At 37.4% G+C, this 14,680-nt stretch overlaps 1 protein-coding gene across 3 annotated transcripts in view; it reads left to right on the top strand.

The window, feature by feature from the left end:
• The first annotated feature begins 1,476 nt into the window (after window positions 1-1,476).
• The window catches only part of EPB41L2 (erythrocyte membrane protein band 4.1-like 2), a 146,818-nt gene continuing 133,614 nt past the window's right edge, over window positions 1,477-14,680 (top strand). The window contains exon 1 of one of the 3 annotated variants that reach the window (XM_014533804.1): window positions 1,477-1,581. The gene's annotated coding sequence lies outside the window, so the exon portion shown is untranslated. Of the gene's footprint in view, window positions 1,628-2,883; window positions 2,902-14,680 lie in introns of those variants that run through there. The other 2 variants (XM_014533803.1, XM_014533805.1) reach the window with 2 other exon arrangements.

Here is a 14,680-nt window from a genome sequence, read left to right as displayed (position 1 = left end):
TGCTGGCACCACTGGTCTTGGGAATATCTCTGCAGAAAAAGCAAGTTGAGCATGATTTGTACTTTATTTTGTTGTTTTGATCAACAGATAGTTAGATGTCCTTTTTGAGGCAGTTATTGTGGATTCAGACAATGTGCTGGTACACAGAGTTTCAGACTCACCCTCACCTTTGTTTGACCTTCAGTCAATCTAGAAGAAACCGTATAAACCAGCTGAAATGACTTTGGTGAGAGGGGAGGGACATTTGAAAAATATGTGATGGAGAATCCCCAGTTTCTGTTTTTCCTTGGAAAAATCCTCCCACAAAAAATCTTCAGTCTATTAAGTTATGCAGTGTGAAGACTTACTGATAATTTTCTACATTTGGTTTTTTGTATCTTGGGGGGAGAATTGAAGGTAGAATGAGGGAAATGAAGAAATTTGGTATTGAAAATCTGAAGAGTAAGGAGTGGGAAAGAAAGGAAATAATTGCTAGTATGTATTTGTATGTTGGGGAAGAAAGAAAGGGAGAAAGAACGAAAAAGCCATCAAGAAATAAGGATAAGTAGCCAAATACTAGGGTGGGGACCAAATCTGAATGTCATTTGGCAAAGTTGATTATTCTTTTGGTTCTTTTCCAGAAGTTTTTCAAATCACTGAGTGGGTGGAGGAACTCCACTAGAGTTGACAGCTTAAGTGTTGGAGAAATAGGACAGAAATAGCTTGAGTGACTGAAGTGGGAAGAAACAGAATTAAGAAAATTCTTTTTTCCAGCAATGTTCTATTTCTTGTAATGCTGTACTTAATTTAAAGTGTTGTACCAGTAAGTTTGTTTGGCATAATATAAAGAATTTCCTTTTTGATCAGTTGCTTGATTCCCCACCCCCACCCCCATTCCCACTCCCATCTTTCTCTAAGTGGCTTGCCTTCGAAAAGGCCTTGGAACTCTCTCCATTTTCCAACTTATTCGTTGTGGGAAAGTATCAGGACATAGATGTGATGCAAAAGGAGACCGATCCGGGAGCTTCACAGGGAAGCAGCCACATAAAACCCCTTCATGGACCAAGTACACTTGTGTGGTCTGTGTGTGTGGGCATGCACATGCTCTTTTCCCTTAAAAAAGAGTTGCATAGGCATGACCTATTTTGTGCAGAAAATTTCATGTGTTGCTAAAGTGTGATCTAATTTCTATTAAGTCTTTTTAAAATTCATTATATTTAATTAATAAGGGATCTGCATATTCTCTAGGCAGTTTAGAATCATTTTCCACCTGTCTGTTTGGTTTGGTGAAAAGAGTAAATTAATTTGGGGATTAATTTTATGATTGGAAAAGGAACTGTACTTTCTAAAGATACGTATGCTTACTGTTGTGTTCTAGTATCAGTCGCATTATTTCCTGATCCACGGCTGGGCCACTTCCGACATAAGTGTTAGGAACTGAATTGTGTCAGCACTGCTACTTAAGGCGTTTATCCTAATCCAGGCGTCCTTGGTTTTCAGTGCCATCGACGAGCAAGGTGGTAGCAGTGATCACAAACCTAGACTGCAGGTGTGAGTTCTGAGGACATCTGTGATTACTCAGCGAATTCCTTACCAGTGACGGTGAGTTGGTGTTTTTCTTTGGATGCTCAGTTTTGACTTCATGAAGGTAGTGGTTTTTATGTTATTTTCAGTTCTCCTAGAATGAAATGAATATCACTGAATTCTATCTCAAAGGGTGCTGTTATGCAGCAAAAGTAAAGAGAAGGTGAGGGCTAGTGAGGAACCAGTCATACAGCTTATATGGTCCAGATTTGGGTTTTTGGTACTTGTGTTGGCCAGGTTTCCTGGAAGATAAGCTTATATTGTATTTATGTAGATGATTCTAAAAGTTCTGTGTAATTGTTACAGAATTATATTTGAAAAAGAGAATAGGGGATTTCATGTCTTCTGCCTCAATTCTGTTAGCCACAGCTACTGTTTTCTGGGTGCTCCTTCATTTTTCCTTGCCCCTGCAACTGCTGCAATTTCTGTACCTTCATGTGATAGAGGCTGTGCATGAGGAAGAGATCATAGTAATGCCTATAGTTAAAAAAACACACCAATAAACAAGCAGCCACCATTCTACGTTTTCATACTGTTTTACACCTTTGGGAATCAGAACCTCAGCAGAGTGAGGTTGCATTTGGGAAAAGAAGATCCCAAGAGGAAAGTGTGTTTGGAAAAATTGGCTCCATTTGACAAAATGCTGAGGGGCAAATTCATAAATTCATCTAGAAACATGAGCTCATCAGCTGGTTGATTTAAAATGTTAATGCAAACGAGAAATACCTGGCAGATATTCTAAAAAATAATTCCTCAGTCACTTAGCTCAGTTTAAAATTTATCAAGAGTCTCCTTTTCAGTAATATAAAGAAAGGATGGGCTATAAAGAATTATTTTTTTAGATCCCTCCCAGATCTAAAATTATATGATTCAGGAGGACTATAAAATATATTATTGTAGGCATTATTTTAGAGCCATTTCTGTTTTCTTCTCACTTTTCTTAGAATTTAATATCTTTTTGAAGATAATGATCTTTTAGGAGTCTTAACCCATGAGAACCAATCATGTAGAGTGAAGATAGTAAATTCCATTCTTCTCACATTTTCCTAATTTGAATCTTAAAAGATGGCATGAGATTTCTGATTATAAATGTGCCAAGATAATATTTGTTTCATTAGATAGCTATTTAATTTAATATTAGGCTCACTTTATTAAATCATTAAGGTGATTATCATGGATATAGAAAAATGAGATTATGGTGCCTGGAGTTGTTAGAAAAAATAGGTGCACTGAGTTTGTTAAAGGTGTTTTCTTATAACTTCATTTCTTTCTACCAAATATACTAAGCATAGCTTTGTGTACAGGGGATAACTTTTTGCAGCTGAGGATAAGCGATGGGTAAGATGGACTTGTTCAGTGGAGTCCGTAAGATGGGAATCTGGGGAAACTCTAGAAAAGGGCTCAGCTCTGAAAGAGACACAGGGAACGCTGTGGGCATCTGGAGGAGGCAGGGGTGGCACCCAGCTAGGAGTGGCCAGTATGTGTTTGGCAAGGTCATAGTGTATAGCAGGATTTGTCCTATGTTGTTGTTGGTGGTGGTGGTGGCGATGGGCATGTTACTTGGCTGGCTGACTTCTGAGAAGAGACTACAGGAGTGAGCCTGGAGACTTGAGTGGTGTCCCCCCGTCCCCCAGCATAGACTTCATCATAGCCAATACTGAGCAGAAAGGCTAGAAATTCTAGGTCTGGAACTGCATTTCAGGTGCAAAAATTGGGTTTTCTTTTTGTACTTGCTGAGCTTTCCCAAACAGGTGAATGATGTGATCAGAACTAGAATTTAGGAAGATTAGTTGAGTGGATATTCAGAGTAGGACTAACAATTTATGTGAAATAAATGGTTAAGAGAAAAATTTACCTATTGGTAGCTTATTTACTGGTTTTACTTACGAATCTCCTGTTTGTAATTTTAACTGAAGTTTTTTTCTCACAATACAAAAGTCATCAGATTGTTTTTTAGGGTACTAGTCACTGAAGATAACTAATAGATAGACTTCAGATAAAAAGTGAGGAACATTCAGCTTAAGGTTCTGATTATGATCTGTTCTTCATCCAATATGTTCAGTTATTTATTTTGTAATTAAACCTGGCCCTTCACATTCCTCTCTCTCTCTCTCTCTCTCTCTCTCTCTCTTTCTCTGAAGGCATTTTTTAAGCTTTGTTTTAACAGTGTTTTGAAAATGTTATTTGGTTGATTGAGAGTGGATATGTTCCATTTTCCTCTACACTCCCAATTTATTAAACTTCTATTTCCATTTTAATATACTATTTTAGGAAATTTTTGCCCTATTTTTGGCACTAGTTTGTCTAATTGGTGTGAACGTTATTTGATGTTGATACTCTTGAAATTCAAAGTAAAGTGTCTTGGGAAGAAAGTCTAGGTCTCATAGCTAGTAAATGAAAGAGCTGGAATTGAAACTTAGTTCTGCCGGATACAGAGTCAGAGTCATTTTATACTTGTAAGCCTTGGTTTCCTTATCTGTTGAATGGAGACATTGCTAGTACATTTCTCATTTAGAATAGTCATGAAAAAAGAAATATATATTGATTGCTCAGCATAATGCTGGCATAGGTTGTTTATAAGCAGTGTTTTAAATAACATGCATTATAGAAGCATGGTGTTTATGAATCTAAGAAACTTAGTTGATTCAATTGAGAAGTAATTTTTGAATTTTTTAGTTACAATTTTTCTTTTCAAATTTAATATTTGAAATTACCCAATTATAAAAACACTAAGCACTCTTTGAATTTGTGTACTATAATGAGTGAGACTTGTGTCCTCAATAGTTTCTTTAATTTTCCCCTACAGACTGTCATTCTACATGTTGAGCTCTGTTTTGTGTTAATTTTTACTGCTTCCCCCCTTCTCCCCCCATTGAAATGCAGTAGCCCTGTAGTGTCTTAGTGGAAACATTGTTCTCTTTGTTAGGGCTAAAAAGTGCCTTTGTCATTCCTTTGAGACATTCTGCAGATGCCATTTTGCAGTTTTGAAAAATATGTCCCTGTCCTCCTTGTGCTGTGTTAAATTGTGCGTGTGTATATGGCTTGGTATTTTAATGAAGTTGTAATGAAAACTTGACAGTGATACTTGTCATATGATAACAAAACAAAAAGAGGCTCTTTCCTGATAGAACGTAGATTTGTGTCCTCTGTCTTTCTGTAGCCTGTGTGGTCTGAAAGCAGATCCCTCCTCGCTTAGCTGTGCCCTCAGATGTTTGATGCTTTTTGACTAACCTCATAGGAAGCTGTTAAAACAACTTCTTCTGAGCAAGAACTCTAAGCCTTTTGTTGATGTGTATTGCTTTTTAAAGATCTCCTAATTTACATGTTCTTAATAGCATTTTAAGTGGCAAGTATACACTCTAATTTGCTGAGTCGCTTTAATCCTCGTATTAAGAGGAGAAGTGGGGACAAAAATCTGTTGGGAAATTGCCCTGATAAAAATTCAGGAAATTCCTCTCATTCTTTTAAATTCAGTTAAAATCTAACTTTAAAAAAAAGGCCTCTGATGTAACTGTCTGAGAGCATGTGATTCTTGAGTCCAGTAATTTCTTGCATATAGTGCCAAGCTCGAAGAGAGGAATATGAATGTTCCTCTGTGTTTTAGGTAAATCTATAACACATGGCGTGGCACCAGTTTATTATAACTTTGCTGGGGCTTAGTCATTCTTTTTGTATGGCCTTTAAAACTATTAAGCAGGAATATAGAAATAAAGGGAGAAAAACATCACATTTTTTGCTTTAATGGACTTTAATTTATTTAAATTTTTTTATTAATTACAATAATATGTTCAGTGGAGAAAAGTGGTAATATAGAATAATACAAATAAAGCAAAATTTCCTGTTGCCCACATTCAGGAACAACCACTTGTTACCATTTTGGCTAAGCATCTCCAGTCTTTTATCTGTCAATTTTGTACACATGGGTTAAAACAACAGCATTATCCTTTTAAACCTGCTTATTTTTCCTTGGCACGATGTGGCAAATATGTCTCCATAAATACTTAAGATAGTAGTGCTTAATTTTGGAAATGTTAATCCACAGAGCATTCATTCATTAGATGGACTCACTTAAAAGTTCTCAATTAGTTGAAAGTGGGCACATTTATTGATACATGTGTCAGAAAGGGATAGGCTAATCATTTTGGATGTTTTGCAGGGTCATAGAAGCATAACAAGTCTATATTAGAACTGTTAAGAAGCCTTTGAAACAAGCAAAGAAAGATCTTATCACGGAAGCTCTGGTTCACCCTGGACAGCTGGCTCCCTGATTTCTAACAAGAGCTGATTTTTCTGTGGCTCGACTCCTATCATCTGAGGCAGAAGTACACAGGGATTACTGTGCTTGTGTATGTCCACCCATTGGCTGGACTTGTTTTATATAATGATACCGAGCCCTGTGTCATGCCATTCCATCTGTTTCTTTTAAAGATAAATATACAATTGATACAGGATAGATCCTGTTACAATAAACTCCATGGCAGAAATAAACTCTTTCTTTATATGTATACTAGAGGCCCTGTGCACAAAATCCGTGCAAGAGTAGGCCTTCCTTCCCCTGGCTGCCGGCACTGGCTTCCCTCTGGCACCCGGGACCCGGGCTTCCCTCACAGCCCCTGCTTCATCTGGAAAGATGTCCAGTATAATTAGCATATTACACTTTTATTATCGATTCCTGTATAATTAGGGGTCTAAGTGGGAAGAAACTCTCCCAAGAGGATTGGTGGATAATTGGGCTACTCCTTCTTTAGAAGGGATACATACCTTAGGTCTTGTCCTCATTACACAGGGGTCCAACGGGAAGAATGTTTACTTTTGATATATAGATGATAATACAGCAAAAACAAATTTCCTTATTTTGCTGTAACTATGCTGTTCTGTTTGTTCACTCAGCATTTATTGAATTTAGATCTTCCAGTATGATTAACATGGAATTTATAGGGAATAATGGGAGGAGATAAGGGGTTGAGAAGAAGGATATGAGCTAGTTCTAAATTATGGTGGAACCCAAACTGCTTGAATAGAATTAGTGAAAATCATTAGATGGGTTGACTATGGTAGGAGGAAAAGATCAGATAGATGGTGGGAACAAAGGGGAAATTAGTTGTGGCAGCTAAGTTGGTTTATGTGAATGCTACATTTCCCCCCTTTTGTCTGATATAAATGTATGTACACACACATTTCTATACATTTCAGTAAAATATGTCAATGCGTATGTATTCTTTCAGTGCATGTAGTCATGGATAGATCCTTCCTGGTCTGTCATAGTTCAGTTTTTGTAGGTAAAACTGCAGATATAGTCCTTTCCTCACCAAGGGCAGACCATGCAAAGTCCTGTTGGCCTACTGTATCTGGAGGCAATGTCTTGTCTCAGAACATGGTCTACAGGTGATGTTCATTCCTCTGGTTCCATTTCCATCAGCCTGTATGTCAGTGGTCAGCCCCATTGCTGAGGTCCCCCCAGGACAGTACTCTGCCCTGTACTGTCCATTGCATGGCTGTAATCACATACTATAGGTCATCAGTTGTGTGATTCAGGGGTAGATGATGCAGTAAGTGAAAGCAGTGACTGCTCTGGATGTAGCTTGTTCTTGAAGTGTGGTATCTGATCGGATCGTGCTGGCCTGGTCTGTCCAGTGGGAGGATTGCCTTTACCCACCATGTTTATCTCAGGGTCATCTCAGAGAAGGGGCTGCCTTACTCTTAGCCCATTTGTTTGATATTCTCATTCTTGGCATCCTGTTTCTCTGCCAGTGGGTGTTGCTGGAGTGGTAGAGACTCCCTGCTGGGTTGAGTTGCCATCTGCTAGACTTCTCTTTTGTGAATGTTTGTGTACTATAAATTCACAAATAACTTAATGGGGCTTCCCTCCATCCCAAGTTGGATTCTGGATATCCTTTAGCTTAAAAATCAGTAACAGAGCTATTGTTAGGTTTGGTAATAAATTGTCTTATTTTTAACCTTATACCTGGAAGTCTTGGGTTGGATTCCCCCCTCCCAAATGTAGACATGGGAAGTGGATATAGACCATCCCTGACAGGGGAGAGTCAGCGTTAATAAGGCCACGGAAGCATGAAGATTCATTTTGTGTTGAGGGACTGATATGGCTGGAGTTCAGGATGTGTGAGAGAGGGTGGAAAGCAGAGGACAGGCTGCGAATCTGGATTAGAGCCAGCCAGTGCTCAGCACAGGATGTTCCACTGAGGTGTTTGGTCTTCATCCTGTCTGCCCTGCAGAGCCACTAGAAGCCTTTTAAAAATGATTATTGTTTTAATTTTTTTTTAAGGAAGAGAATAATTACAAATATTTGTGTTTTAGAAATATTACATGACAGGTTTTCTGGAGATTTACCTAATTTACCTGGATAGCCATTCTGGTGATTTTTAGTGTTAGTTAAAGGAGCCTGTATCAGAAAGCCTTTTTAAAAATTTTATTTATAACTTCTAGATAACATTTCCAACTCCAGTAATGCTCTTGTATTTCTCTGTGCAGTAAAATCTGATGCTATGAATTTTTCTTTTTTTGGGGTATTTATTATAAAGGTGATTAGGATAAAATATTTATTAAACTTAATTGTAATAGTGAATCTTATTGTTACCAATTAAGTACATTATGTTTACTACAGAGTAATACTATGAAGTTTGGGAATACTGATTAAAGGAAAGCTATCTTTGGTATCTGTTGCTCTTTATTAGATAAATTTGTACCCAGCCTTACTGTGTGCCAGGCTGGAGATTCAATGTGAGTAAGAAGACTGAGTTGCTGCTGAATTCACAGTAAGACAAACTGATACCAAGAATTCAAAAATGGGTTACTCTAGCAATATAAATACAATAGAGAAAGGACAACAAAGTGAGCTTGCACGGATAGAGGAATGGCTTGGGACTAAGCCTATCCTATATTTGTGTGTATGTGTCTGTATGTATGTGTTACTAGGATATAGTTTATAGTTATACTAGAGGCCTGGTGCACAAAATTCATGCACAGGGTGGGGAGGGGGCGGGGAGGTGTCCCTTAGCCCAGCCTGCACCCTCTCACAATCCGACTCGCAATCTGGGACCCCTTGGGTAGGGTCCCTAGGCCTGGCTGGCGATTAGGGCCTATCAGGGCTTTCCTTCCCCCGACTATGGGCAGCTGGCCCACCCCCGCCACTGCTTGCCATCTGTGCGGCGGTGCCCCCCAATCCCCCTGCCATCAGTCGCCTCCCTCTGCGGGCGACAGGCGTGGGGTGCAATCACTTGGCTGGCCTGGGCCTCCCTCTGCAGGGCGATCACTGCCTGGCCCTGCAAACCTGCCACAGCATTGCTGGCTGGTGGCCTGGGCCGCCCTTTGTGGGGCGATCATGGGGCGATTGCAGGGCTCCCTGACCAATCGCATCGCACCCGCCTTGGCTGGCCTGGTGCCAGTGTGTGTCATAGTGTGGTCGTCTGGACGGTCATTCTGCTGTTCGGTTGTCCAGGTGATTTGCATATTACGCTTTTATTATTATAGATACTAGTTAATGAATACAATCCAATTATTCACTTGTCATCAAATGTGCCTTTTGACTACCTACAGTATGCCAGGTATTATGTTAAGCTAGGGGTGGGGTGGGGCATATGGATGTAAGACTGTAGTCTTTACCCTTCGGAATCTGATTGTTCACATGGAGAGGCAGCCAGTTAATAGCAAAGAGAGGCATTGTGGGGACTGGGAATTGCCCTGCAAACCTGATAAATAATTTTTTCTTAATGAGTCATTTTGCTTAATATTTAATGGAATCTTACCGTGTATCAAGTATGTGAGAAGGGGAAATCCTTTTGTAAATCACCTTAATAGATGCTTAAGAAATATTTGTTGAATGAATGAATCTTTAGCGTAAAAATAGATTTTTACAAACTGGTGTTATTTCAAAAGAATATTTGCATAGCCTTGGCCAGTGTGGCTCAGTTGATTGGGTGTCACCCTGTGCACCTAAAGGTTGCTGGTTCCTGGTCAGGGCACATGCCTAGGCTTTGGGCTCAGTCCCGGGTGGGAGGCAGCCCATAGATGTTAAGCTCTCACATCCATGCTTTTTTCTCACCCTCTCCCTTCCTCTCTGTCTAAAAATCAGTAAAAAGTACTTAGAGAAAAATAAAAGAATATTTACATTAATTGCTACTGGCTGTTCCTTCATTTCTTTTTTTTAATTGAAATTTCCAGGAAGTATCACTGTTCTAGGGTTTTTGTCCAAGCACTTTTCTGAAGCCAATGGGTGGGTTTATGTTTAGATCCAAGAGAAACAAATTATAACCATGGATGTGAACTTTTCACAGTCTTCTCAAAATAAAAGCTTGAAAAAAAATTTTTATGCCTTTATTTTGCAAAGACTAAATATCTCTTTCTAAAGAGGAATAAAACAAAGGTAATGCATGAAGCCTACATAGATCTTTATATTGTTCCTACCTTCCCTAATAATTAGCAGAAACCCTCAAATTATTCATTGAGCAGTTTTGGTCATAATTTCAAACCTTAAAAGTGGAGAAGTATTTATGTGGTAAAGTTCAAATAACATTGACATTGCTATTTTAAAGAATGTAGGCATTTTGGGAGTCAAGGGGCAAACATATAGCATTAGATTTATGAAGGCATTCAAAAGAAAATATGGATATTCAATAAGATCTTTCTGTTATATGAAACAAATTAGATATGTTGAAAGTCTCTTAGCTTAAATTTATTAAATATGAATGCACTTGAGAAGAGGTAAAGGCTTTGTAAACTGTAAAGCCCTTGCAATTTCCCACCCCTTATATGACTACCATCGTGTTTTGTTTGGGTGTGGAAGACACAGCCATGGGAGGTGCATGTTGTTAACTTGTTAGAAAGGGGAAGTGGAAATAAGGGTGGGAAATGAGTACTATACCTGTAAAATTTATGTATTTTAGGTTCAAAGCCACTGATGTTCCCAAGTCATGGTCTTCAAAACAAGATTGGACAATTTAGTAACTAAAATTTACTTGTATAATTAGATTTTAAGCACCTTCAGAACATTGATTTGTGTACCTAAGTGTAGTATATTGATCACACTTATTTGTAATATTATGAGTTAATTTTCTAGACTTTTGATTCCTTACTCTTGCACTAAACAAAGCACTTTGTTTCTGCTGTCTACGACCATCTCTTTGCTTTGCTGTTACAATTTATTGTGTACATCACAATTTGCTTCTTCATGCTATTTTTCTTGCTCCCAGTCCTTTATAATTAAAGTAGATTTCTTATACACAACAGAGAATTGGGTCTTGGTTTTTCATTCAACCAGACAATGGACTAGGACTAGGTACATTCAGACCGTTTGAATGTAATCTAATTGTTAGTGTGGTTGGGTAGCATCTTGCTATTTGTTTTCTATTTGTCTCATATATTGTTTCTTTTCCTTTTTTTCCTGTCTTCCTCTGGATTGGGTGTTTTTCTCTGATCCTGTTTTATCTCCACTATGGATTTATTTGTTATTCCTCTTTGTTTTATTGTTACTCAATCTAAATTGAACTCATTAACTTTGCGCCAAATCCGCTACTCTCCTTCCTTGTTAACTATTTCACTGAATAGCTTTGCCATACAAATAATTGTGCTTTTTATTTTTGAGCAATTTCTTAATCTTTGTTTTTTTCTACTTTAACTCCCATGTGTCACTGAATTCTACTAATTGAATATTTCTTGAATTTATCCACTTTATTCCATTGATAACTTCCAGTTCAGATACTATTAACCTGCATAAAGCTGAGCTCTCTCATGGTTCAATTTTAACTTTGGTAGCTAAAGAAACAACAAGGCCCAACATAGATGAAGTATTGACAGACTATTTGTTTTTACCCTGGTCTCTTGAAAAATAAAAACAAGAAGTTTCATTATAACAGTAAAATTTTAAGAAGTGTCTTCTTTTCTCGTAACCAGTTTGGCTCAGTGGATAGAGCGTCGGCCTGCGGACTGAAAGGTCCCAGGTTCGGTTCCAGTCAAGGGCATGTACCTTGGTTGCGGGCACATCTCCAGTAGGAGGTGTGCAGGAGGCAGCTGATCGATGTTTCTCTCTCATCGATGTTTCTAACTCTCTGTCTCTCTCCCTTCCTCTCTGTAAAAAATCAATAAAATATGTATTAAAAAAAAGAAGTGTCTTCTTAATTTATGAATTTTGCTGTTTCTTTCTCATCAATATAGAGTCAGCCCTCAGACTCACTTTTAACCGATCTTCTCCCCCAAAATAAACACCAGCTCTTTCAGTTTCAGCTTGAGTCTCTTGTTTATGGATCTATTCTCTCTAATAACTCAGCCCATTCCACAGTAAGTTAGTCAAACTACTTTCAAAATTGAAATTATAAAGACAGAATTCCATTTGAGAGAGAGGGAGTAGAGACTGTGGCCACCTATTTGTTAATGTTTTAAAAGTTATACAGCTATCCTTTTTTTTTTGGTTTTATCTGGATAAAATGACATGTTCTGTTTAGTTTTTCTACCATTTTCTAGTTTTTCTTTAATCTGTTCTTCATATTCTAATCAAAGTAGTCGTTTTAAAGTTTTTTAGTTTTATGATTAAAATCTATTCATGACACCAAATTGCTTTTCAGAATAGGCACAAACTTTTTTTTTTTAAATATATTTTATTGATTTTTTACAGAGAGGAAGGGAGAGAGATAGAGAGTTAGAAACACAAACTTTTTAATATAACTTTGACCTTATAAGATTTTTGCTGTTCTAGATTTTAACTTACTAGTCAGGTTCCTCTGTTCACCTATCAGGTTTTCTCTCATCTATAGACTTTTGTACATGTTGCCAGGCGTATTCTACTCTCAAGCCTCAATTTAGATGTAACTTCCTCTGAGTGGCCTTTCTTCCTTACATTGGACCCCCTCCTCTCTGTTAAATCACCTACTATACTAGTTTGCTCTCAACTTCCTCCTTTCCCAATTGACTCTTTACTTGCCTATCTCCCCCATGAGGTTATCAGCTCCACAGAGGCAGTTACCACATCTTTGTCCACAATTGTTTGGCACTTAATGAGCTCTGTAATTATTTGATGAGTGAAAGAATATGGCCTTTCTTCCTTACATTGGACCCCCTCCTCTCTGTTAAATCACCTACTATACTAGTTTGCTCTCAACTTCCTCCTTTCCCAATTGACTCTTTACTTGCCTATCTCCCCCATGAGGTTATCAGCTCCACAGAGGCAGTTACTACATCTTTGTCCACAATTGTCTGGCACTTAATGAGCTCTCTGTAATTATTTGATGAGTGAAAGAATGATTACTGAATGATCTGATATTGGGCTTCCTGTCCTTTGTTCTTGGTGCTTAGCTTGCTCTTCTGAGCTGGTTTGGTGGATTATTAGCCTGATAGTGAGACATTCTTCTGAATATTTTCTCATTAAACACATACAGATGACTCTGTACCTGCTTGAGTAGGTAGATTCCACCTACCATGTTTAGTTTTTACAGTACTTTGAACTCTCTTCTTGTTATGCAGACATTCATCTAGTTCTAGCACCTTTAGTTGCCCTGCTTTTCTTTTTAAAGGAAATCCTAGTTTTTAAGATCCCTTTCTCTATTATTATATTACTAGAACTTTCAACCATAGTCACCTTTTCTTTGGAAATAGGGTAAAGAATGAATAATAAATAGTAGCAAATGTTAGAATTAGGAACAAGTTATCACTTCGAGCTTTGATTTCTATAATTCTTCACTAAAGATGGTACTTTACTACTTCAAACTCAGTTGCCTAACAGTTCCAAAATCTTGCAAATTTTCCTGGTCTTCTGGGTTGGCAATCTTGGCATTATTTCTAGTTATCCCTCTTCATCATTTGCTATCTATTTAGACATCAACCTCTGGAATTTTTTCTCTGAAATTTATTTAATATCAGTCCCTTATTTGTCATCACTACTGCTGCTTCCACATGAGCCAGCTTTATTGAGATATAATTGATAAAATTGTAACATATTTAAAGAGTACAACATGATGATTTCATATACACAAACATTGTGAAATGATTCCCACAACGAGGGTAACATATTCATCACCTCACATACTTAACCTTTTTTTTTTCTTTTGGTAAGAACACTTAAGATCTACTCTCTTAGCAAATTTAAAGTGTGCAACACAGTATTATTAACTAGTCACCATGTCAATGACTAATGAGGCTGAGTATCTTTTCCTGTGATGATTGGCCATTTTTATATCCTCTTTGGAAAAACGTTTATTCAAGTCCTTTGCCCATTTTTAAATTAGGTTGTTTGTCATTTTGTTGTTCAGTTGTAAGTGCTTTTTCATATTCTGCATACTAGACACATCTTTATTGGAAATATGATTTACAAATATGTTCTCCCATTCTGTGGATTTGTCTTTTCATTTTCGTTTGACTCACAAATGTTTTAAATTTTGATGAAGTCCAGTTCACCTATTTTCATCAATTTTTTTGGTGTTGCTTTTGTTTTAGGTGTCATATTTAAGAATTTGTTACCAAATCCAATCATGAAAGTTTATATCTCTTTCTTTCAAAGATCTTCATTGTTTTAGCTCCTAATATTTTAGGAGCTAAAACAGTGACGATCCTCTTTGATCCAATGTTTATATATCCTCTTTGATCCATTTTGAGTTAAAATTTGTGTATGGTTGTCAGATTCATTCTTTTGCATGTGGATATTCAGTTGTCCCATTACCATTTGTTACAAAGACTATTGTGGTTCTTTTGTGGTGTGTGTGTGTGTGTGTGTGTGTTTACAAATATGTTCTTCTGTGGATTTGTCTTTTCATTCATTTTCGTTTGACTCACAAATGTTTTACATTTTGATGAAGTCCAATTCACCTATTTTCATTAATTTGGTGTTGCTTTTGTTTTAGGTGTCATATTTAAGAATATGTTACCAAATCCAATCATGAAAGTTTATATCTCTTTCTTTCAAAGATCTTCATTGTTTTAGCTCCTAATATTTTAGGAGCTAAAACAGTGAAGATCCTCTTTGATCCAATGTATATATATATCCTCTTTGATCCATTTTGAGTTGAAATTTGTGTATGGTTGTCAGATTCATTCTTTTGCATGTGGATATTCAGTTGTCCCATTACCATTTGTTACAAAGACTATTGTGGTTCTTTTGTGGTGTGTGTGTGTGTGT

Source organism: Myotis brandtii, unplaced genomic scaffold (genome assembly GCF_000412655.1).
Source record: "Myotis brandtii unplaced genomic scaffold, ASM41265v1 scaffold123, whole genome shotgun sequence".
In the NCBI taxonomy this organism is placed as follows: Eukaryota; Metazoa; Chordata; class Mammalia; order Chiroptera; family Vespertilionidae; genus Myotis; species Myotis brandtii.
This window is presented reverse-complemented; position numbering and strand designations above follow the sequence as displayed.